The sequence below is a fragment of the Nelumbo lutea genome, chromosome 1 (genome assembly GCF_056320005.1).
Source record: "Nelumbo lutea isolate HS-2025 chromosome 1, American lotus-T2T, whole genome shotgun sequence".
NCBI lineage: Eukaryota > Viridiplantae > Streptophyta > Magnoliopsida > Proteales > Nelumbonaceae > Nelumbo > Nelumbo lutea.
Window position 1 is genome coordinate 113,915,771 of NC_142684.1, and position 27,026 is coordinate 113,942,796.

Genomic DNA, 27,026 nt, shown 5'->3' on the forward strand with positions numbered 1-27,026 from the left:
TTTTATGGTGCATTTCCTCATTACTGAAGGACCCATCATTGTGCTAATGACGGAAGGCCTTTAGAGAGTCCATCACATGGGTCTCCCTATCACAAGCATTCATATTTGCTGGAGGGAACAAAAACGCTCTAGTTTTAATTTAGGTCAAACCAGAGTGGCTCCCACTGACTTTCATAAAGTCAAATTTTTGGTGGGCCTTAAACGGCTAGGGGTTCTGCATGCATCCCTTTTTAGGGTTGTGGGGCCCACCAAGCAAAGAGGGGTCATCCAATGACCTTGAAGGACACCATGGCAATAATGTGCATTCAGCCATGGTGTGCGCAAGAGCCACTAACGAGTCTTCATGGGCCAAGTACTTATGTCCCATGGTCGCAGCACATCAAACATCCAAACATCACATGTAAAGGAGGAATTGATCCAATCAATTAACTGCTGTAAAGCCCATCGAAAAGCCCATTGAAATCCAAGTCATTAACAATTAATGTCTACTTGGTGTATGGGCTGAATCGCAGATAGCAGTTCGGCCCATACAGCTTATCTCACATTAATGGGCCTTTTGCAGTTTTAACCCTTTAAAACTGGGCTTTACAGGTGGGCTGAATTAATCCCTGTAATTGAACATCAGATTTGGAAGAGCAAGTGTGAGAAATACTGACTAAAAAACAGTCCCTATCGAACCCCAGATTCGGTCCAAACAGTTTTGGTCCAATCTAGTCCGAGAGGATCCAAAACTGATTTTCAATTCAAGAATTAATTCATGAAAGATCTGAAATTAATAATTTTGATTTCAAACAATCACAAATCAAACTATGGACTGTTCGCACCACCTGCAAAACAGAGGTTAATCACAAGGGTTGCAGTTTCACAAACTGCAAATCGCAGAAAGCGATTTCTCCAACTGCAAATCTCCAGCGCCTTCTTCTTCTTCCTTCTTCTTTAATCAAGAAAAATAACAGAAATCCTATTTCTATTAATTACATTCTTGATCAAATCCTATACATTCAATCTAAAAAAAAAAAATTATTTACAAACCGAATATAAATAAATAGAAAGAAAAAGGGTGCGCAGACTATCTGCGCCAAATCTGCACTGTGATCTCCAGGTTCGAACAGTCCATTAAATCAAAATAAATAAAGAACAATTCTAAATAAATTTTGGATTTAATAAAATTAATTTCAGATCAATCACCCTTAACAAGAAACAGTTTCTTGAAATAAAGAAAACAATCTGTGCAAATCCTGAAAGAACACCTTCTATCCATCTGCGCAGGGTCAGATCTGATTTTCTTTTGGTTCAAGATTCAAACCTGGCTCTGATACCACTGAAAGAATGGTAGGATCCATCTAATGGATGCCATAAAGGTTGCGGAATGGGTGGGTGAATTTCAAAAATTTCCTACCTTCTCTCAACTGGGAATCATATTCCCTAAATTTAGAATACAATATTCAAGGATCCTACTTGAACCATAATCAAACCAGATCTGTACCAAAAGATAAATGGGAGGAATATACCTGATCTGGAGAAGCAGTATCTCCCAAAGTTGGTGTTCACGCCCAAAGAATGCTCCAAGATCCGTTCCTGCTGAAGATGACATAGCTGTGAATGGAACAGAACCAGCAGGGTGCGTCCTACACACTGGATCCTTCACAAGAATCCTCTGGAAGTATTAAACACTGAATCTTTTTTAGTCTTTCTTGCAAGACTGATGTCAAGAACAGATTTCTTGACTTTCTTTTCTACAAAGATCTAATCTTGCAATGGCAGATGGCGGCGGCAGCAGGAGATTTCCAAAACGAAAAAGGCTGAACTTCTTTTTCTCTTTTTCTGGAGAGTATGAATGAGATCCAATCTCAATTCGCAGGAGATATCCTATACCTCTTCAAGGTGGTTCGAAATCTCCTCCTTTCTTCTTGATTAAGAAACCTCCTTTTAAGGAATTATCCCAATCCAAATCAGTATTTGGATAGGGGATAATCTTAATCCTTTCTGCAGATAGAGTTAGCTTACTCCTGATCTTATCAGGAGGGTACCAGATTCAAATCTAATTTGAATTTGGTCTCTAAGAGTGGATAAGGCTAAAAGGCCCAATCCTTTTACTAACTTTAATCTCAAATTCGCCCCATGGATGGGTGATCATATCAGCCCACCTCGAAATGGGCTTTTGGCCCATTAAGTGTTCAGTGTTTAATTACTTTCCAATCTGCTGCCCAGTTGGGCTTCTTTGTATGGTGTGGGACCCAAGCATTGACCTACACACCAGCCACATGGGTTCGGCCCAGCCTCTAAAACAAGGCCCAGCCGAATTCACTGAAAAACTCAATGAACCCCTTGATTCCATCATATGGACCCTATGGGCCCAACACTTACATTAAGTGGTCCCTGGGCCAAGCCATCTAATAAAAACCCAGGGACTGTGGGCAGGTGCAAGATTAGCCCATCAGGTATTATCCTCAATGGTCTTACACTTATCCTCTCAGCCCTTAATGATCAAGCATTGCCCGACAAGAGAGGACCTCTCCCTCGGCTGCAAGGAACAGTGCCGCACTCTCCTCTCACATGGATCCCGGGAATTAAAACCATTTGCAAACAATTCGAAACCGTACATTTGTATATAAATATATTAATTTTGCAAAACAAAATTCCAACGATTGAAATCAACTGCCGGCAGTTTGGTTTCCATCAGAGAGAGTGCATTCCCGATCATTACCCTTTGTCCGACAAAGTGGCTGATTCTGTCACTATGATCACCCACTCAAATGAATTCTCAAACTGCCCCAACATACCCAGGTTTTGATCCCCGCTAAGGATCTCACTGATTGGCATATCAAAGGCAGCCTGATCCAACACCTAGTGAAATGTCATAATCGAGTCTAGGCATCAGGTGTAACTTTCCAGTTTTGCCCATCTATCTTCCAGGGCAATACTAGAAATCTGGTCCGGTTCAAGGATTCAAGTAATCCCATACTGCATGTGTCTCGGGTCTTACCCTGATGGCTAAGACAGGCCATCCCAACACTTGGTGGCACACCAGTATCAGCCTTGGCAGGATAAATCCCCCCAGACTTATCCAACGGCTGTGAACATTTAAAACTAACATGAGTCTCTATAAATGTCCAGTTTTAGGGTTTTACACAGAGTTAAACCAAACAACATGAATCAAACATGCACTTTATTTATTTCCACTAAATAACAAAAGTACATCAAATCAGATTGAAGCTAAGGGCATACAAAACTGTCTAACAATAATCGAGTCTAGGGGTCGGGTTTAACTTTCCAGTTTTGCCCATCAATATCCAAGGTCTAGGGAAATACTAGAAATATGGTCCAGTTCAAAGATTCATTTAATCCCACACTTTATGTGCCTGGGGTCTCACCCCGGTAGCTGAGACAAGCCACCTCAACCAACTTGATGGCACCACAGTGTCAGCCTTGTCAGGATAGGTCTCCCCAGACTGACCCACTGGCTGTGAACTTTCTAAACTAACACGAGTCTCAATAAGTGTTCAGTTTAAGGGTATTACACAGAAACATACCAAGGGAACATGAATCAAATATGCACTTTTATTCATTTATAATAAACTCATAAAGTACATCAATTTTGATTGAAGCTAAGGGCATACAAAATTGTCTAACAAAGTTCCAATCGGGTGGTTGAAGGATGGGTGCAATGGGGTTGGGGTTCTCGGGTGAGTGCATTTTATGCTCCATCTCACCCTTGCCTTCTTTTCAGGATGTGAGTGCATATTATGCTCCATCTCACACTTGCTTTCATTTCTAGATGTGAGTGCATTTTATGCTCCATCTCACATTGGTCACGATTTTTTTTTTTTTTGCACAAGAATCATAGGGTTTCACTGCCTGATCCATGAATTCATTGATCATGGTCTCTATATGCCTAACACAGCAAGTTCTAGAATAATCAACCCATGTTTGACAGATAATTATGTGAAAATCAATCAAACCCTTATGCATCTTGCCTATTGATCGATTAAAATCATGAGGTACCATATGCAGCCAAGAAAGATTCAGTTAGTCATGCTTACATCCTATCTTATCTATTCAGCCTAAGCACTTGATTCCTGATAAGTTGAAATCGTTCAAGGATAAGTTTTCGGGAGCAGAATTTTTAAGAAGGTAAGGTATTCCAAATTTCCATCAGATTTCCCTAATCCCCCCACCCTTAAGTTGTACATTGTCCCCAATGTATGTGATTATGCAAAAGTAGAAGGATTTGGGGGTACTTCCCTGTTTGTCTTGTTGGGTTCCTGCTAAACACAAAAAATCAAAACCAAACAAAATATCAAAATTAACTAAACACAATGGGTTGCCTCCCACAAGCGCAATTGTTTAACGTCGTTATGCTCGACTTCCTCTTTTTGCTCCTTTAATCCAATGAATACCATGGAATGTCCAACGAGATGTCTATCGTAGAGAGGACATTTGCATCCTCATGAAACAACTTCAATCGATGTCCATTCACCTTGAAGATCTTACCTGTGTCGAGACTTTTGATCTCTACTGCACTATAGGGAAAAACATTAGTCACAGTAAACGGACCCATCCACCTAGAACGCAGCTTACCTGGAATGAGTTGAAGTCGAGAATTATACAATAAGACCTTTTGTTCAATTTTAAATTGTTTTCTTAAGAGTGCATTGTCATGGAACGATTTGGTCTTTTCTTTGTAGATTCTTGAATTCTCGTATGCCTCTAACCTCAATTCTTCCAGCTCTTGCAACTGGAGCTTCCTTTCCTTCCCTGCTTCTTCCATATTCATGTTGCATTGCTTGATTGCCCAATGATGAGACCAAAACGAATCCTAATTTTATCCCCTAATATTCACTCTTTTACATTTATTGAGCACTTAAATGGACTCATTACTCTTGTATTTCGATTCAGGGCAATAAAGAAGGCAATTGGAAGAAAACAGGGCAAATCGGGTGATTTTGCATAGTTTCAGCGACAGTTAGTAATCTGGGGCTAACTCTCAATTCCGGACACTGAATTAGACAATTCAAGAAGCATTAGAAAGATGAAATGAAGGCCCACAACTTTTATGTTTTGGGTTTTGACAGATTCGGCCCGCATCGAGTACGAAAACGAGCCTAAAGTCGGAGCAAGTTCGCAGCCAGGCCCATTTCACAACTTAAGCCCAACTCGTAGAAGTACCTTGAAGCAGCCCAACTCGAATTCAAGAGTTAAGAGTCCGAATTTCGAATGTAATCTCCAAGGAGAGAGTTTTATCAGATCTAAAGTCTTGAATGTAATCCTAGAGAGATAAGAAGATTGAGATTAGAGCATTAGATAAGAGATAGGATAGGATTAGTTCAAGATAAGATCAAAACTCCCTAAGGATAAGATGATCTCCTAGAAGGAGTTGGAAAACAGCCCTCTCCTTTGGCTATATAAAGAGGGGGATGAACCAGCTCCAGCAATCACTCATTCCAAGATCCAAGAGATCATCAAGAAGACCAAGAAGCACGAAGGCAGTTTGGCTATGGAGAAGAAGAGCATGGAGATTGCGCAGATCATGAGTAGCTAAGTTTCTTTTTCTGGTTCAAAGGGGGAGGTTCGATTGTGTCATTGTGAGGTTCTATAGTTACTTTATTTTCTTTCTTTTTAATTCAAGTATTCATTGGTTCTTGTGCACATTTTTATTGGATGTTAATGTTAATTAGTCTGACAAACTGAATTAATGTTGATTTTTCTATTGCTATCCATGATTTCGGTGATCCGTAATTGTCACGAATAATGGTACAAGTAGCAATTAGGTTGATATCTTTTTTGGGTCAATTGTTCGTGACAGCCTTTGAAAAATGTTTTAACATGGTTCAACCTAAAAGAATCGATGGAACAAAATTCAGTAATTGCAACTATCTCAATTATTGTTATTTTGGTTTAACTGTTTTCACAAATCTTAATGCTATCACTGTTTAACATGGAACGCTATCGTACCCAGTTGAGTGGTGATAAGTGTTGATCGAATGTTGGGTTTGGTCAACTGAATTAGGAAAACACAAGGTTTATTATGGCTATCCTTATAAATCTAAGGTTAAATATTGCAAGAATGCTAAATTGTACCTAGGATCGATGGCCAATCGATTCAACCCGAACCCTTGAACCAGAATTCGGTAAGACTGATTTTCTCTTGTTTGTTTAGTTTGTTATTCTTTTAATTTTAGTTATTTAATATTCCCACACAATTACTTTATCCATTCGGCTAAGAGATTACTGATTTGCTCCCTGTGGGATTCGACCTAGAACCACTTTTACTGCAAATATTTTATTGTGGGACTAGTACAAATTTTGAGGGCTTCGACAAACCCGTCACCGAATAGGCCCTATGTTCAATTTCCACCGGCAAGTGGCAAGATTTGCCAAAAATTAACCTATAAGGGGACATACCTATTGGGGTCTTGTAAGCTGTCTGATATGCCCAGAGAGCATCATCTAGACGTAGGTCCTTCCTTCCTGGATTCACCGTCTTTTCCAAGATGGACTTTACCTCTCTATTGGAAATTTCATCTTGCCCATTAGTCTGGGGATGATAAGCAGTGGCAATTCGGTGATGCACCCCATATCTTCTCAACAAGGCTTCAACTGTTCTATTGCAAAACTGGGTCCCTTGATCGCTTATGATGGCTCGAGGAATGCCAAACCTACTAAAGATGTAAGATTTTATAAACCCTACGACACATTTAGAATCATCAGTTTTGGTGGCTTTGGCTTCCACCCATTTTGAGACATAATCGACTGCCAAAAGTATGTAAGAAAAACCACAAGAGGGGGGGAAGGGTCCCATGAAATCAATGCCCCAAACATCAAATATTTCACATATAAGAATGGGGGTTTGGGGCATCTCATTCCTGTGAGATAGTGTACCTGTTTGTTGACATCTTTCACAGTTTTTACAAAACAAGTAGGCATCTCTAAATAGGGTGGCCCAATACAGCCCACTATCCAAGACTTTTCGACCAGTCCTCTTTGGCCCAAAATGGCCCCCACAAGCATAATTATGACAAAACCTTAGAATTGACATCTGCTCCTCCTCAAGGACACATCTCCTAATCATTTGGTCAGAACAAAATTTCCATAGGTAGGGTTCGTCCCATACATAATATTTCGCCTCATACCTGATTTTATTCTTTATGGATCTGCTAAAGTCATTAGGCAAAATTCCCGTGACCAAGTAATTCACAATGTCATCATACCATGGAGTCATACCTCTCATGTGGAACAACTGCTCATCAGGAAACAACTCACAAATGGGAGAGGAGTCCCCGTCTTTCACCAACCTACTTAGGTGATCAGCCACCGCATTTTCAGCTCCCCTTCGATCCTTGATTTCTAGATCGAACTCTTGGAGCAAGAGTATCCACCTTATCAGCCTCGGTTTCAACTCCTTCTTTGCTAGTAGGTATCTCAAAGCTGCATGGTCAGAAAAAACAATAACTTTAGAGCCAAGCAAATATGACCTAAATTTGTCTAAAGCAAACACAATAGCTAATAGCTCTTTTTCAGTGGTTGTCTAATTGCTCTGTGCAGCATTCAACGCTTTGGAAGCATAGTGAATGACATGGTTCTTCCCATTTATTCGCTGCCCTAGAACAGCCCCTACTGCATAATTACTTGCATCTGTCATGATCTCAAAGGGTAAGTTTGAAAGGATGAGAGATTCATCCCATAGACGCCCAAAGATTGCGGAATAAGGGGCGAATTTCAAAAATTTTTCTCTCCCTTCAACTAGGAATCACATTCCCTATTTAGAAAATCATATTTTCAAGGATCAATCTTGAACCTTAAACTGAACCAGATCTAAACCAAAAGGAATGGGAGAGAATAATACCTGATACGGAGAAGTAATATCTCCCAACGAAGGTGTTCATGCCCAAAGAAGGATCCAAAGACTGCTCCCACTGAAGATGGCGCAGTGTAGGATGGAGTAGAATCAGCAGTGTTCTTCTCCAAGAACTCTGTCCTTCGCAAGAAATAGTAGGATGGAATGTGAGCATAGCTTCCTTTTCAATCCTTTCTCAAAGAACTGATGTCAAGATCCAACCTTGACTTCTCCCACAGCTGGAGATCGAACTGGTAAACAGGGCGGCAAGAGCAAGGAGGCGGCAAGAGAGTATTCACAGGCTGGAGAATTATCTCTTCTTGATTTCAGCACTAAAGAGGATCTGATGTGTTTCTTGGTCTCTCTCAAAGCTGCCGCCCCCTCCTTCTTTTTGTTAACTTGAAAAGATCAGCTCCTAATCCCATTAGGAGGTGCTTATCCAAATCTGTTAGACAGTTTTTGTATGCCCTTAGCTTCAATCTGATTTCATATACTTTTGTTATTTAGTGGAAATAAATAAAGTGCATGTTTGATTCATGTTGTTTGGTTTAATTCTGTGTAAAACCCTAAAACTGGACATTTATAGAGACTCATCTTAGTTTTATATGTTCACAGCCGTTGGATAAGTCTGGGGAGATTTATCCTGCCAAGGCTGATACTGGTGTGCCACCAAGTGTTGAGATGGCCTGTCTCAACCACCAGGGTAAGACTCGAGGCACATGCAGTATGGGATTACTTGAATCCTTGAATCGGACCAGATTTCTAGTATTGCCCTGGACCTTGGAGATAGATGGGCAAAACTGGAAAGTTACACCTAACCCCTAGACTCGATTATGACACTTCACTAGGTGTTGGATCAGGCTGCCTTTGATATGCCAATCAGTGAGATCCTTAGCGGGGATCAAAACCTAGGTATGTTGGGGCAGTTTGAGAATTCATCTGAGTGGGTGATCATAGTGACAGAATCAGCCACTTTGTCGGACAAAGGGTAATGATCGGGAATGCACTCTCTCTGATGGAAACCAAACTACCGGTAGTTGATTTCAATCGTTGGAATTTTGTTTTGCAAAATTAATATATTTATATATATATATGTACGGTTTCAAATTGTTTGCAAATGGTTTTAATTCCTGGGATCCATGTGAGAGGAGAGTGCGGCACTGTTCCTTGTATCTGGGGGAGAGGTCCTCTCTTGTCGGGCAGTGCTTGATCATTAAGGGCTGAGAGGTTAAGTGTAAGACCATTGAGGATAATACCTGATGGGCTAATCTTGCATCTGCCCACAGTCCCTGGGTTTTTATAAGATGGCTTGGCCCAGGGACCACTTAATGTAAGTGTTGGGCCCATAGGGTCCATATGATGGACTCAAGGGGTTCATTGAGTTTTTCAATGAATTCGGCTGGGCCTTGTATTAAAGGCTGGGCCGAACCCATGTGGCTGGTGTGTAGATCAATGCTTGGGTCCCATGCCATACAAAGAAGCCCAACTGGGCAGCAGATTGGAAAGTAATTAGACACTGAACACTTAATGGGCCAGAAGCCCATTTCGAGGTGGGCTGATATAATCACCCATCCTTGGGGCGAATTTGAGATTAATGTTAGTAAAAGGATTGGGCCTTTAGCCTTATCCACTCTTGGAGACCAAATTCAAATTAGATTTGAATCTGGTAACCTCCTGATAAGATCAGGAGTAAGCTAAATTTATCTGCAGATAGGATTAAGATTATCCCCTATCCAAATACTGATTTGGATTGGGATAACTCCTAATTAGGAGGATTCTTAATCAAGAAGAAAGGAGGAGAAACACTAACCAAAAAAAAAAAAAAAGGAGAGAAATACAACAAATTTCGAATCAAGAGAAATCGCAAGAAAGGTTCCTGTGAATTGAGATCAGATCTCATACTCCAGAAAAAGAAAGAAGAAACAGTACAGCTTTTCCGCCTTTGGAGTTCTCCTCCTACCGCCGCCATCTGTTTTTGCAAGATTAGATCTTTGCAGAAGAAGAAAGTCAAGAAATCTGTTCTTGACATCAGTCTTGCAAGAAAGACTAAAAAAGATTCAGTGTTTAGAACTTCCAGAGGATTCTTGTGAAGGATCCAGTGTGTAGGACGCACCCTGCTGGTTCTGTTCCATCCACAGCTGTGTCATCATTAGCAGGAACGGATCTTGGAGCATTCTTTGGGCGTGAACACCAACTTTGGGAGATAGTGCTTCTCCGGATCAGGTATATTCCTCCCATTTGTCTTTTGGTACAGATCTGGTTTGATTATGGTTCAAGTAGGATCCTTTAATATTGTATTCTAAATTTAGGGAATATGATTCCCAGTTGGGAGAAGGTAGGAAAATTTTTGAAATTCGCCCAAAGAACTGCTGCTCAGTTGGGCTTCCTTGTATGGCGTGTGACCCAAGCATTGATCTACACATCAACCACATGAGTTCGGCCCAGCCTTTGTTACAAGGCCTGGTCGAATACACTGTTAAAGACAGTGCACCCCCTGAAACCCATCGAATGGGCTCTATGGGCCCAACACTTACCCTAAGTGGTCCCTGGGCCAAGCCACCTTGTAACACCCAGGGACTGTGGGCAGATGCAAGATTAGCCCATCAGGTATTATCCTCAACAGTCTTACAATTAACCTCTCAGCCCATAATGATCTTACACTGCCCGACAAGAGAGGACCTCTCCCTCGGCTGCAAGGAACAGTGTTGCACTCTCCACTTATATGGATCCTGAGAATTAAAACCTTTTGCAAACATTTTAGAAACCATAATATATATACTTTTATATCTCATATAAAATATACTTTGCAAAACAAATTTCAACGGTTGAAATAGGCTATCAGCAGTCATGGTTTCCAACAGTGAGAGTGCATCCTCGATCATTACCTTTATCCGACAAAGGGGCTGATCCTGTCACTATGATCACCCACTCAGATGAATTCTCAGATTGTCCCAACATACCCAGGTTTTGACCCCCGCTAAGGATCTCACTGATTGGAACATCAAAGACACCCCGATCCAACACCTAGTGTAGTATCATAATCGAGTCTAGGGGTCGGGTGTAACTTTCCAGTTTTGCCCATCAATCTCCAAAGTCTAGGGCAATACTGGAAATCTGGTCCAGTTCAAAGATTCAATTAATCCCACACTGTATGTGCCTGGGGTCTCACCCCGGTAGTTGAGACAAGCCACCTCAACCGACTTGATGGCACCACAGTGTCAGCATTGTCAGGATAGTTCTCCACAGACCGACCCACTGGCTGTGAACATTCTAAACAAACACGAGCCTTAATAAGTGTCCAATTTAAGGGTATTACACAGAAACATACCAAGGGAACATGAATCAAATATGCACTTTTATTCATTTACAATAAACTCATAAAGTACATCAATTTTGATTGAAGCTAAGGGCATACAAAACTGTCTAACAGCTCCCATTTGCACTTAGGTCCAATCAGGTACTAGCCGGAGTCCCATGCTTTCCACGTGTTTCTCAAACACTTTTTGTGATAGTGGCTTTGTCAATGGGTCTGCTACATTTTCCGCTGACACTACCTTTCTGAATTAGGACGTCCCCTCTACCAACAATCTCCCATAGTACGTGGTACTTCATCTTGATGTGCTTCGACTTCGAGTGGGCTCGTGGCTACTTAACCTGAGCAATAGCTCCATTGTTGTCACACAACAATGGGATGGGTGATGTGTCGGACGGAACTACTCCCAACTCATGAATGAACTTCTTCATCCATATGGCTTCTTTGGCAGCCTCACTTGTGGCAATGTACGCGGCCTCGGTCGTGGAGTTTGCAGTGGACCCCTGTTTGCAGCTTTTCCAGCAAACAGCACACGATCCTATCATGAAAACATATCCAGATGTAGACTTTCTATCATCTGGGTCTGACTGGAAATTGGCATCTGTATACCCTTGGATCTGTAGTGAGCTACCGTCGAATACTAGACAAAACTCTTTTGTGCTTCGAAGGTACTTAAGTATGTTTTTCACAGCAGTCCAATGCTCCTGCCCTGGGTTGGCCTGAAATCTGCTTACTACATTCACTACCAGAGCTATGTCAGGATGAGTGCATAGCATGGCATACATGATGCTCCCTATGGCAGAGGCATAGGGAATGTCTTTCATGCCATCAATCTCCTCAGAAGTCTTGGGAGACATCTTCTTGGAGAGAGTGACTCCGTGCCTGAAAGAACATTTCCTTTCTTGGAGTTTTCCATGCTGTATCTCTTGACTATTTTGTCAATATAAGCAGATTGGGATAATCCTATTATCCGCTTTGATCTATCTCTATAGAGTCGAAGACCCAGTATATAGAAGGCTTCTCCATGATCTTTCATGGGGAATTGCTGTGATAACCATACTTTCACCGTAGTTAACATACCTACATCATTTCCAATGTGTAGAATGTCATCTACATACAGAACCAAGAAGGTAACCTTATCTCCACTGTACTTCCTGTAGACACAGGGTTCATCCGGATTCTACTCGAAGTCAAACGATTTGACGGCAGAGTCAAAACGGATGTTCCAACTTCTAGAAGCTTGCTTAAGTCCATAAATGGATCTATTAAGTTTACATACCATAATAGATTTAAGCATGGCCACAGGCGAAAGGGTTTCCTCATAATCGATGCCATCTTTCTGAGTGTACCCTTTCGCCACCAGATGAGCCTTGAAGGTCTCAACCTTACCATCGGGGCCCTTCTTCCTCTTGTAAATCCATTTGCAACCGATTGCTTTTTCCCCGAAGGGCAGATCTACTTGAGTCCAGACTCCATTGGTCTCCATTGAGTCCATCTCTGCTCTTATGGCCTCCACCCACTTCTGGGAATCTATGTCCAACATAGCTTCCGTGTAAGTCACGGGATTCTCCTCACTAGTCAAGGTTTCCACCAGGTAACTATCCTGGTCATAACCATAACGGACTGGTGGCCTGGATACCCGAGTGGATCTTCTAGGTTGGTCACTACCTGGAACTTGTGGGACATCTACCCCTGCTCCTGAGCTCTCCTCATCAAGAACAACTTCCTGACGATGGGTGTCCAGGATATAGTCAGTTTCCAAGAATTGTGCATTACGACTGCAGAACACTTTCTGCTCACTTGGGTCATAGAATAGGTAACCTACAGAGCCTCTTGGGTAGCCTACAAATAGGCAACGGCTAGTCTTGGATTCCAACTTGTCTGCACTCGTTCTTTTAATGTGTGCTGGACAACCCCAAATCTTCAAGTGTCTGACACTTGGTTTCTTTCCGGTCCAAAGTTCATATGGAGTATTCGGAACCGATTTGGTTGGAACCCGATTCAGCACATAAATCGCAGTCTCTAATGCGTAACCCCAAAAGGATGTGGGTAACTCTGAGTGTATGAGAAGCGACCGGACCATATCCAATAAGGTCCTATTCCTCCTCTCCGAAACACCGTTAAGTTGTGGTGTAGCAGGAGGAGCTAATTGTGATACTATCCCATTGTCCTTTAAGTAGTCCCTGAAATCGTCAGAGAGATACTCGCCACCTCGATCTGATCGAAGGGCCTTAATTTCTCTCCCTAACTGTTTCTCGACCTCTTGTCTGAACTCTTTGAACTTTTCAAAGGATTCAGACTTGTGTCTCATTAGGTACACGTAACCGTATCGTGAAAAATCATCTGTGAAGGTGATGAAATACACGTGTTGATTTCGTGTCCTAACACTCAGTGGACCACATACATCAGTATGTATTAGGTCAAGTGTGCCCGTACATCTTTCAGGCTTACCATTAAATTGCCATTTCATCATCTTGCTTTGTAGGCAAGGCTCACAAGTGGGAAGATCTTCTACAGTTAGAAAATCCAAAGGACGATCCTTTACCAACCTTGTGATTCGGTCAACACCGATGTGGCCTAAGTCAAAAATGACACAGTGATGATACCAAAATGAACCCTAATTTTATCCCCTAATGTTCATTCTTTTACATTTATTTAGCACTTAAATGGACTCATTACTCTTCTATTTCGATTTAGGGCAATAAAGAAGGCAACTGGAAGAAAACAGGACAAATCGGGTGATTTTGCACAGTTTCGGCGACAGTCAGTAATTTGGGCCTAACTCTCAATTCCGCACACCGAATTGGACAATTCAAGAAGCATTAGAAAGATGAAAGGAAGGCCCACAACATTTATGTTTTGGGTTTTGAAAGATTCGGCCCGCATCGAGTACGCAAATGAGCCCAAAGTCGGAGCAAGTTCGCAGCCAAGCCCATTTCACAACTTAAGCCCAACTCGCAGAAGTACCTTGAAGCAGCCCAACTCGAATTCAAGAGTTAAGAGTCCGAATTTCGAATGTAATCTCAAAGGAGAGAGTTTTATCATATCTAAAGTCTTGAATGTAATCCTAGAGAGATAAGAAGACTGAGATTAGAGCATTAGATAAGAGATAGGATAGGATTAGTTCAAAATAAGATCAAAACACCCTAAAGATAAGATGATCTCCTAGAAGGAGTTGGAAAACAGCCCTCTCCTTTGGCTATATAAAAAGGGGGGTGAACCAGCTCTAGCAATCATGTTAGACAGTTTTATATGCCCTTAGCTTCAATCTGATTTGATGTACTTTTGTTATTTAGTGGAAATAAATAAAGTGCATGTTTGATTCATGTTGTTTGGTTTAATTCTGTGTAAAACCCTAAAACTGGACATTTATAGAGACTCATGTTAGTTTTAAATGTTCACAGCCGTTGGATAAGTCTGGGGAGATTTATCCTGCCAAGGCTGATACTGGTGTGCCACCAAGTGTTGGGATGGCCTGTCTCAGCCATCAGGGTAAGACCCGAGGCCCATGCAGTATGGGATTACTTGAATCCTTGAACCGGACCAGATTTCCAGTATTGCCCTGGACCTTGGAGATAGATGGGCAAAACTGGAAAGTTACACCTGACCCCTAGACTCGATTATGACATTTCAGTAGGTGTTGGATCAGGCTGCCTTTGATATGCCATTCAGTGAGATCCTTAGCGGGGATCAAAACCTGGGTATGTTGGGGCAGTTTGAGAATTCATCTGAGTGGGTGATCATGGTGACAGAATCAGCCACTTTGTCGGACAAAGGGTAATAATCAGGAATGCACTCTCTCTGATGGAAACCAAACTGCCGGCAGTTGATTTCAATCGTTGGAATTTTGTTATATTTATATATATATGTACGGTTTTGAATTGTTTGCAAATGGTTTTAATTCCCGGGATCCATGTGAGAGGAGAGTGCGGCACTGTTCCTTGCAGCCGAGGGAGAGGTCCTCTCTTGTCGGGCAGTGCTTGATCATTAAGGGCTGAGAGGTTAAGTGTAAGACCATTGAGGATAATACCTGATGGGCTAATCTTGCACCTGCCCACGTCCCTGGGTTTTTTATAAGATGGCTTGGCCCAGGGACCACTTAATGTAAGTGTTGGGCCCATAGGGTCCATATGATGGACTCAAGGGGTTCATTGAGTTTTTCAGTGAATTCGGCTGGGCCTTGTATTAAAGGCTGGGCCAAACCCATGTGGCTGGTGTGTAGATCAATGCTTGGGTCCCACGCCATACAAAGAAGCCCAACTGGGCAGCAGATTGGAAAGTAATTAGACACTGAACACTTAATGGGCCAAAAGCCCATTTCGAGGTGGGCTGATATGATCACCCATCCATGGGGCGAATTTGAGATTAAAGTTAGTAAAAGGATTGGGCCTTTTAGCCTTATCCACTCTAAGACACCAAATTCAAATTAGATTTGAATCTGGTAACATCCTGATAAGATCAGGAGTAAGCTAAATCTATCTGCAGAAAGGATTAAGATTATCCCCTATCCAAATACTGATTTGGATTGGGATAACTCCTAAAAAGGAGGTTTCTTAATCAAGAAGAAAGGAAGAGATTTCGAACCACCTTGAAGAGGTATAGGATACCTCCTGCGAATTTAGATCTGATCTGATTCATACTCTCCAGAAATACAGAAAAACAGTTCAGCCTTTTTGTTTTGGAAATCTCCTCCTGTCGCCGCCATCTGCCATTGCAAGATTAGATCTTTGCAGAGAAGAAAGTCAAGAAATCTGTTCTTGACATCAGTCTTGCAAGAAAGACTGAAAAGGATTCAGTGTTTAGTACTTCCAGAGGATACTTGTGAAGGATCCAGTGTGTAGGATGCACCCTGCTGGTTCTGTTCCATTCACAGCTGTGTCATCTTGAGCAGGAACGGATCTTGGAGCATTCTTTGGGCGTGAACACCAACTTTGGGAGATACTGCTTCTCCGGATCAGGTATATTCCTCCCATTGATCTTTTGGTACAGATCTGGTTTGATTATGGTTCAAGTAGGATCCTTGAATATTGTGTTCTAAATTTAGGGAATATGATTCCCAGTTGAGAGAAGGTAGGAAATTTATGAAATTCGCCCACCCATTCCGCAACCTTTATGGCGTCCATTATTTGGATCCTACCATTCTTTCAAATCACTCATTCCAATATCCAAGAGATCATCAAGAAGACCAAGAAGCAAGAAGGCAGTTCGGCTATGGAGAAGCAAAGCATGGAGATTGTGCAGATCATGAGTAGCTAAGCTTCTTTTTCTGGTTCAAGGGGGGAGGTTTGATTGTGCCATTGTGAGGTTTTGTAGTTACTTTATTTTCTTTTTTTTTAATTCAAGTATTCATTGGTTCTTGTGCACATTTTTATTGGATGTTAATGTTAATTAGTCTAACAAACTGAATTAATGTTGATTTTTCTACTGCTATCCATGATTTCGATGATCCGTAATTGTCACGAATAATGGTACAAGTAGCAATTAGGTTGATATCTTTTTGGGTCAATTGTTCATGACAACCTTTGACCAATGTTTTAACATGGTTCAACCTAAAAGAATCGATGGAACAAAATTCAGTAATTGCAGCTATCTCAATTATTGTTATTTTGGTTTAACTGTTTTCACAAATCTTAATGCTATCATTGTTTAACATGGAACGCTATCGTACCTAGTTGAGTGGTGATAAGTGTTGATCGAATGCTGGGTTTGGTCAACTGAATTAGGAAAATACAAGGTTTATTATGGTTATCCTAATAAATCTAAGGTTAAATGCTTGAATTGCAAGAATGCTGAATTGTACCTAGGATCGATGGCCAATCGATTTAACCCGAACCCTTGAACCAGAATTCGGTAAGACTGATTTTCTCTTGTTTGTTTAGTTTGTTATTCTTTTAATTTTAGTTATTTAATTTTCCCACACAATTACTTTACCCATTTGGCTAAGAGATTATTGATTTGCTCCCTGTGGGATTCGACCTAGAACCACTTTTACTGCAAACATTTTATTGTGGGACTAGTACTAATTTTGAGGGCTTCGACAAACCCATCAAAATTTTGGCGCCGTTGCTGGGGAGCAACTTTAATTTCTTAGCTATTACCTTCCTCTTGTTAACCTTTTTTATTTTATGACTCGTGCTTCTCAACGAGGTGAACTCGAGTACAACCCTAAAATTGAGAGGACCACCCGTCGTTTAAGAAAGGAGGCGAAGCAAAGGAAGGATCATTCACCAAAGAAGGTGAATTCAGATTGTGATCTTCCCATCTTCGAAAAAGTAGAAAGAATGGCTGACAGAGAGAGGACATTAAGGGAGTTGGCTGCACCAATTATGAACCAACAACCTTTATGCATCACGTACCCCACTCTTGAGGTAGCCTTTGAACTCAAATCTGGTTTGATTCAATTATTACCTCTGTTTCATGGTTTCCCAGGTGAGGACCCTCACAAACATCTAAAGGAATTTCATGTCGTCTGTTCAAGCATGAAACCCCATGGTATGACCGAGGACCAGGTAAAACTCATAGCCTTTCCATTTACTTTAAGAGATAAAGCAAAGGATTGGTTTTATATTCTCCCTCCCGGTTCTGTATGCACATGGGATGAAATGAATAGGATATTTTTAGATAAATATTTTCCTGCATCCCGGGCTACGAATATAAGAAAAGAAATATGTGGAGTTCGGCAGTTTGGTGGTGAGACATTATATGAATATTGGGAAAGGTTTAAGCAACTTGTTGCTAGTTGTCCCCACCACCAAATTCCTGAACAATTGTTAATCCAATACTTCTATGAAGGGCTTCAGCCCATGGATAGAAGTATGGTCAATGCAGCCAGTGGAGGAGCCTTGGTGAACAAGACACCCGAAGCGGCCAGGGAGTTAATCTCCAACATGGCCGAAAATTCACAACAGTTCAGTGCTAGGACAGACGGTACCATTAGACGGGTAAATGAGGTAAGCCATGTAAATTTAGAAAATCAGATTTCTGAACTAACTGCTTTGGTAAGACAACTCACTGCAGGACAAGTACAAACTGCCAGGGTGTGTGGTATCTGTTCGATTCCTGGCCATCCTATGGACATGTGTCCATCATTGCAAGATGGTTTGATGCAGCAAGTCAATGCCGTAGGAGGATTCCCGGGCCAGCCCCAACGAAAGTATGATCCCTACTCCAATTATTACAATCCAGGGTGGAGAGATCACCCAAACCTAAGCTACGAGAACCAAGGAGGACAGCAGCAATACCAGCCCCATTTTTTCAGTCGACAGCCCCAGTTTTCAACATCCATCACAGTGCAAAGCCAACCCTCGAATTCAGGTATGTCATTAGAAGATATAGTTAAGGCTCTAGCTACTAATACGCAGCAATTTCAACAGGAAACAAGAGCCAGCATTCAGAATTTGGGGAACCAAATCAGCCAACTTGCCACTGCCGTTAGCAAGTTGGAGGTGCAGAGCTCCGGGAAACTACCATCACAAATGGTAGTCAACCCCAAGGAGAGTGTAAGTGCAGTGGTGCTAAGAAGCGGGAAGGAACTACAACTAGAGCCTACATCACCAAGGAAGGTGGATAAAGGGCAGGAAGAAGACAAGGTGCAGGACTCAAGAGTTAGAGAGAACATTTCAGCCATGATCAAGGGGACCTTACCAGAAAATGCTGATCCAGGTATGTTCACCCTACCTTGTGCGATTGGCAATAAGCAAATCGAGCATGCCATGCTAGACTTAGGTGCATCTATCAATGTCATGCCATACTCGATTTACTATGCTTTGAGATTAGGTCCTTTAAGGGAAACTAAAGCTGTTATCCAATTAGCTGATCGTTCTAACACCTACCCAAAAGGGATTGTTGAGAATGTAATGGTGCAGGTTAACGATTTAATTTTCTCAGCTGATTTTTACATTCTAAAGATGGAGGAGGACACGATCGAAAGTTCAGCCCCACTTCTATTAGGCAGGCCATTTATGAAAATGGCCAAGACCACAATAGATGTGGATGAGGGTACCCTCTCCGTCAAAATCGGCGGGGAGACTATTAAATTTAATATTTTTGAAGCTATGAAGTACCCAAATGAAGACCATTCGGTTGATACTATTGATCCAACTGTGCAGGAATTTTTTGAAAAAGATATGAATGAGGAGCTAGAATTGAGTGCACAATTGGATACGAAGGCCCCTATTCCAGATTTGAACCCGCCCATGATGGATGGAAGGGGGGCACACCGAAAGCTGAAACCAAGAGAGCTAAAGTAGCAAAGGAGGACGTCGAGCATAACGACGTTAAACAATTGCGCTTGTGGGAGGCAACCCATTGTGTTTAGTTAATTTTGTTATTTCGTTTGGTTTTTTATTTTTGTGTTTAGCAGGAACCCAACAAGACAAACAGGGAAGTACCCCCAAATCCTTCTACTTTATGCATAATCACATACATTAGGGACAATGTATAACTTAAGTGTGGGGGGATTACGGAAATCTGATGGAAATTTGCGATACCTTATCTTCTTGAAATTTCTGCTCCCTGGGAACTTATCCTTGAACGATTTCAACTTATTAGGAATCATGTGCTTAGGCTGAATAGATAAGATAGGATGCAAGTATGACTAACTGAATCTTTCTTGGCTGCATATGGTACCTCATGATTTTAATTGATCAATAGGCAAGATGCATAAGGGTTTGATTGATTTTCACATAATTATCTGTCAAACATGGGTTGATTATTCTAGAACTTGCTATGTTAGGCATATAGAGACCACGATCAATGAATTCATGGATCAGGCGGTGAAACCATGTGATTCTTGTGAAAAAAAGAAAAAGAAAAAGGGAGTTTGAAACTAAAATCGTGACTAATGTGAGATGGAGCATAAAATGCACTCACATCTAGAAACAAAAAACAAGTGTGAGATGGAGCATAAAATGCACTCACATTTAGAAATGAAAGCAAGTGTGAGATGGAGCATAAAATGCACTCACATCTTGAAAAGAAGGCAAGGGTGAAGATGTGATACATAGCAAGCTTATGGCAATAAGCACACCTTGTTTTGATTCAAAGGAAAGTAATTGCATCTAGCTGAATTGGTTTGTTAAAAGCAATGAGCACCCGTGCAGTCCAAGGAGTTTCAGCCCTGAAAGGCTTGTCTCCTTGACTATCGATTTAACTTGGGACCATGAGGAATGGTGATTTGCCATCACTCTTGGATAAGAAAAAGGGGAGAAAGAGATGAAAATGGAAAGGTTACCAAGTCTGAACTAAAGCATGAAATGAACCAGGCCTCATGTAGAGAAAAAGAAAAATTGAAAATCAATATTTAGTCTCTCTTGTGTTACTTGAGTTTTTGCCTTGCCCGAGGACGGGCAAAGTTTAAGTGTGGGGGGATTTGATGAGATCAAAATGAATCCTAATTTTATCCCCTAATATTCATTCTTTTACATTTATTTAGCGCTTAAATGGACTCATTACTCTTGTATTTCGATTTAGGGCAATAAAGAAGGCAATTGGAAGAAAATAGGACAAATCGGGTGATTTTGCACAATTTCGGCGACAGTCAGTAATTTGGGCCTAACTATCAATTCCGCAAACCGAATTGGACAATCCAAGAAGCATTAGAAAGATGAAAGGAAGGCCCACAACTTTTATGTTTTGGGTTTTGACAGATTCGGCTCGCATCGAGTACGAAAATGAGCTCAAAGTCGGAGCAAATTCGCAGCCAAACCCATTTCACAACTTAAGCCCAACTCGCAGAAGTACCTTGAAGCAGCCCAACTCGAATTCAAGAGTTAAGAGTCCGAATTTCGAATGTAATCTCCAAGGAGAGAGTTTTATCAGATCTAAAGTCTTGAATGTAATCCTAGAGAGATAAGAAGACTAAGATTAGAGCATTAGATAAGAGATAGGATAGGATTAGTTCAAGATAAGATCAAAACACCCTAAAGATAAGATGATCTCCTAGAAGGAGTTGGAAAACAACCCTCTCCTTTGGCTATATAAAAAGGGGGGCGAACCAGCTCTAGCAATCACTCATTCCAAGATCCAAGAGATTGTGCAGATCATGAGTAGCTAAACTTCTTTTTCTGGTTCAAGGGGGGAGGTTCGATTGTGCCATTGTGAGGTTCTGTAGTTACTTTATTTTCTTTTTTTTTTTTAATTCAAGTATTCATTGGTTCTTGTGCACATTTTTATTGGATGTTAATGTTAAATAGTCTGACAAACTGAATTAATATTGATTTTTCTACTGCTATCCATGATTTCGGTGATCCGTAATTGTCACGAATAATGGTACAAGTAGCAATTAGGTTGATATCTTTTTGGGTCAATTGTTCGTGACAGCCTTTGACCAATGTTTTAACATGGTTCAACCTAAAAGAATCAATGGAACAAAATTCAGTAATTGCAGCTATCTCAATTATTGTTATTTTGGTTTAACTGTTTTCACAAATCTTAATGCTATCATTGTTTAACATGGAACGCTATCGTACCCAGTTGAGTGGTGATAAGTGTTGATCGAATGCTGGGTTTGAGGGCTTCCTATGGGATTCGACCTAGAACCACTTTTACTGCAAACATTTTATTGTGGGACATGTGGGATTAACTGTATCACGAGCTCTCTTCTTAGGGATTTCAGCCGACAAAGTTTTGGTTATGTTAGTTTCTACAGAAGGATGTAGAACATAGAGACCGTTCTCCAGTTCCCCGTATGCGATGAATCTGTTGTTTCTTTTAATAGTAATCGTATTACTAAAGAAGACAGAATAACCATCTGCACACAATTTTGAGACAGAAATCAAATTTCTCCTTAAATTTTGCACATAAAGACAGTCTTTCAGTACAATTGTTCCTTCTCTAAAAATTAATTCCATGGTTCCTATGGCCGCGGCTGCAATAGTTGCAGTAGTCCCCAAGAAGAGTGTGACTTCTCCTTCACTCAGCCTTCTGCTTACCTTGAACCCCTGCAGTGAGTTACAAGCATGAGTCAAAGCCCCAGAGTCAATACACCAGGATGCAGAAGCTACCAACAAATTGGTTTCTATAACACAAATTTCAAAGTTACTTTTCTTGGATTCCAGGTAGGCAGGACAGTTCCTTTTCCAGTGGCCGGTCTTCTTGCAGAAGTGACAGGCATCCGATGCTTTGTCTTTCTTCTGCTTCTTGCTCTTAGTGGCTTTCTTCTGAGGCTTCTTTGCCTTCCTCTTTCTCTTGCCTGTATTGCCAGCTTCAACAAGCATGGCTACAGGCTCATCCTTTCTAATCAGTTCCTCAGCTCTTTGCAACATATTGCTGAGCTCTTGTAAACTGACATTCAGCTTGTTCATGTTATAATTCATGATGAATGGATTAAAGGAAGGAGGCAAAGAGTTAAGGATAGCATCTATCTGGGTTGCAAGGTCCAGCCCGGATCCAAGAGCCTCTAGTTCGTTGATGTATCCCATCATTCGAAGACAATGGTCGTGAACTTTTTGACCCTTGGACATTTGAGCGGTCATGAACTGTTTCAAGACCTTTTGTCGAGTAGAACGATTATGCTCTTCATGCATTGTCCTGAAATTGTCCAATATGTCTTTGGCAAGTTCGATCTGATCGAACTGCCTCTGTATCGGGTTGTCTAAGGAGGCAATGATGTAACACTAGGCAAGGGAGTTTTTCTCCTCCCAATCTTGATAGTCTCTCCTTCGGGCCTCAGAAGCCCTATCAGCCGGACGCTCCGGGGCAGGATTCTTTGCCACTTTATCCAGCTTTTTAGAAGCTAGGACCAGCATAAGGTTCCTGTACCAGTCAGCATAGTTTGGGCCCTTCAACTTCTTGTCATCAAGCAATTTTGCAAAAGATCCGTTTGCCATTTTCTGATAAAAGAGCAAACATTAGTCCACAACCTAATTTGATTCATGTTCATTTCATAGATATTGATTTTAATCTACGATCCAAAAGATCCGTCTTTGATATTTCCCTCCTCTCTCAGTGATGGAGACTATGGGTTGTCTCTGGAAATGTGGGTAATCACATAGGGTGCATGGAGCCAACTGTTTCAGCTGCATAACCCCACCACCTTTCTGTGAAGGATCACATCCACTCATCATATGAGTTTTCCCTTAGGCCTCTGTCAGACAAGGTTCAGAGCCGTTTTCAGGTAAACCTTTCTGTCCAGTGAGTGCTTACCCATCATATTCGTGAACGCCAAGGTACCGTGTGAGAGTTCCCATTTTCTGGTGAAGCCCCTCCCACATCGGTCTATGATGCCCCTATCATCTTATGAAACACTCAGACAAGCCCAACAGCAAATGGATAGCCCATTTTCTGGTGCGTTTCCGCATTACTGAAGGACCCATCCTCATGCTAATGATGGAAGGCCTTAAGAGATTTCATCATATGAATCTCCCTATCACATGCACTCATATTAGCTGGAGAGAACAAAATTATGCCCTAGTTTCATTTAGGTCAAACCAAAGTGGCTCCCACTGATTTTCATAAAGCCCGATTTCGGTGGGCCTTGAATCGGCTAGGGTTCCGCACGTAACCTCTTGATGAGGTGTGGGGCCCACCACTGAGGGAAGTCATTCAATGACCAAAAGGGACACCATCGCAATGATATGCATTCAGCCATGGTGTGCGCAAGAGCCACTGTCGAATGAGCATGGGCTAAGTACTTATGGCTCATGTACGTAGCACATCACACATCCATACATCACATGCAGGGATAAATTGATCCAATCAATTAATTATCTGTAAGGACCGTTGGAAGCCCGTTAAAGTTCCCTAATATTAACCATTAATATTATCTAGGTATATGGGCTGAATTTGGGTTACCCAGTTCGGCCCATATAGCTTTATCCTTTAAATGGGCTTTTGCAGTTTTAATTATTTAAAACTGCGCTTTTACAGGCTGGGCCGAATTAATCATTTAATTAAATATCAATCCTTAGGCCCATTAGTGGGAAGGGCTGACATTCAGCATTGATTAAACCCTAGAATTGGTCCAAACAGTTTTGAACCAATCTTGGTTCGAATGGGTCTAGTGTTTGATTTTAATTAAATCCTTAATTCAAGAAAATAATCTGAAATTAAATACTGATAAAAGGAAAAACAAGAATTAGTCAAGCAGGGCTGTTCGCACAATCCTTCCTGCAAAACTGAGGTTAGATCACAGAATGCAATTTCACAAACTACAAATCGCAGATAGCATTTCTCTTATCTGCGAAATCTCCTTCTCTGCGCCGCCAACTTCGGTCCAAAATAAAAATAAATAGAAATCCTATTTCTATTAATAATTACATCAGATCGAATACCTATACATTGAGCCTAGAAAATAAAAAAAAATTATTTACAGACCCAAAATAAATCAAGAAATGCAAAATCGCAGGTTCCCTGCGCAAACCAAGAAATCGATCTCCTCTTGTACGAATAGCCCATAAATCAATAAAATTATAAAGAACAATTCTAAATAATAATTAGATTTATTTAAAATTAATTTCAGATTATTTGCCCATCTATTTTGGGAACAAATTTCCCAAAAACCAAATATGCGCAAATTGGGTAGAACGCCTTCTCCCTAATTGCGCAGGTTCAGATCTGAAACAGTATGGTTCAAGATTTGAACCAAGGCTCTGATACCACTGAAAGGATGAGAGATCCATCCCATGGACGCCCAAAGATTGCAGAATAAGAGGCGAATTTCAAAAATTTTTTTCTCCCTTCAACTGGGAATCACATTCCCTATTTAGAAAATCATATTTTCAAGGATCAATCTTGAACCTTAAACTGAACCAGATCTGAACCAAAAGGAATAGGAGAGAATAATACCTGATACGGAGAAGTAATATCTCCCAACGAAGCTGTTCACGCCCAAGGAAGGATCCAAAGACTGCTCCCACTGAAGATGGCGCAGTGTAGGATGGAGCAGAATCAGCAGTGTTCTTCTCCAAGAACTCTATCCTTCGCAAGAAATAGTAGGATGGAATGTGAGCACAGCTTCCTTTTCAATCCATTCTCAAAGAACTGATGTCCAGATCCAATCTTGACTTCTCCCACAGCTGGAGATCGAACTGGTAAACAGGGCGGCAAGAGCAGGGAGGCGGCAAGAGAGTATTCGCAGGCTGTAGAATTCTCTCTTCTTGATTTCAGCACTAAAGAGGATCTGAAGTATTTCTTGGTCTCTCTCAAGGCTGCCGCCCCCTCCTTCTTTTTGTTAACTTGAAAAGATCAGCTCCTAATCCCCTTAGGAGGTGCTTATCCAAATCATATTTGGATCAGCCTTCTTTTCTAGTGATAAGGATAAACCCTTATCTTATCTGCAGATTAGATTAGCTTTATCCTAATCCCATTAGAAGGTTTCTAGATCAGAATCACATTCAAATCTGGACTCTCTGAGTGGATAGGGTTAAGACCCTATCCTATCTGCTCATCTATCTCAGGCCCCTTTAATTAACTAAATAAATAGCCCAGTTCGAAATGGGCTTCAGGCCCATCAAGCTTATGTGCTCACTTAACCTTCCTAACTACTGGCCAGTTGGGCTTCCTTGTATGGTGTGGGACCCAAGCATTGATCTACACATCAGCCACAGGGGTTCGGCCCAGCCTTTGTTACAAGGCCTGGTCGAATACACTGTTAAAGACAGTGCACCCCCTGAAACCCATCAAATGGGCTCTATGGGCCCAACACTTACCCTAAGTGGTCCCTGGGCCAAGCCACCTTGTAACACCCAGGGACTGTGGGCAGATGCAAGATTAGCCCATCAGGTATTATCCTCAATGGTCTTACACTTAACCTCTCAGCCCATAATGATCTTACACTGCCCGACAAGAGAGGACCTCTCCCTCGGCTGCAAGGAACAGTGTTGCACTCTCCACTTATATGGATCCCGGGAATTAAAACCTTTTGCAAACATTTTAGAAACCATAATATATATACTTTTATATCTCATATAAAATATACTTTGCAAAACAAATTTCAACGGTTGAAATTGGCTGCCGACAGTCTTGGTTTCCAACAGTGAGAGTGCATCCCCGGTCATTACCTTTGTCCGACAAAGGGGCTGATCCTGTCACTATGATCACCCACTCAGATGAATTCTCGGATTGTCCCAACATACCCAGGTTTTGACCCCCGCTAAGGATCTCACTGATTGGTACATCAAAGACACCCCGATCCGACACCTAGTGTAGTATCATAATCGAGTCTAGGGGTCTTGTGTAACTTTATAGTTTTGCCCATCAATCTCCAAGGTCCAGGGCAATACTGGAAATCTGGTCCAGTTCAAAGATTCAATTAATCCCACACTGTATGTGCCTGGGGTCTCACCCGGGTAGCTGAGACAAACCACCTCAACCGACTTGATGGCACCACAGTGTCAGCCTTGTCAGGATAGGTCTCCCCAAACCGACCCACTGGCTGTGAACATTCTAAACTAACACGAGTCTCAATAAGTGTCCAGTTTATGGGTATTACATAGAAACATACCAAGGGAACATGAATCAAATATGCACTTTTATTCATTTACAATAAACTCATAAAGTACATCAATTTTGATTGAAGCTTAGGGCATACAAAACTGTCTAACAAAGTTCCAATCGGGTGGTTGAAGGATGGGTGCAATGGTTAATAAATTTTTAAGCTTGTTAAAAGCTTCCTTGCAGCCAACTGGACAATGGCAGGCAATTTTTGAAAAATCTTTGATGAACCTGCGATAAAAGCCTGAATGTCCAAGAAAAGAACAAACCTCCCTAACATTTGTAGGGTTAGGTAAACTCACAATCAAATCAATTTTTGCCTTGTCGACTTCTATTCCTCTGGCTGAAACTACATGTCCCAACACAATACCCTCCTTCACCATAAAATGACATTTTTCATTGTTTAAGACAAGATTTGTTTCCACACTCCTATTAAGAATTTTA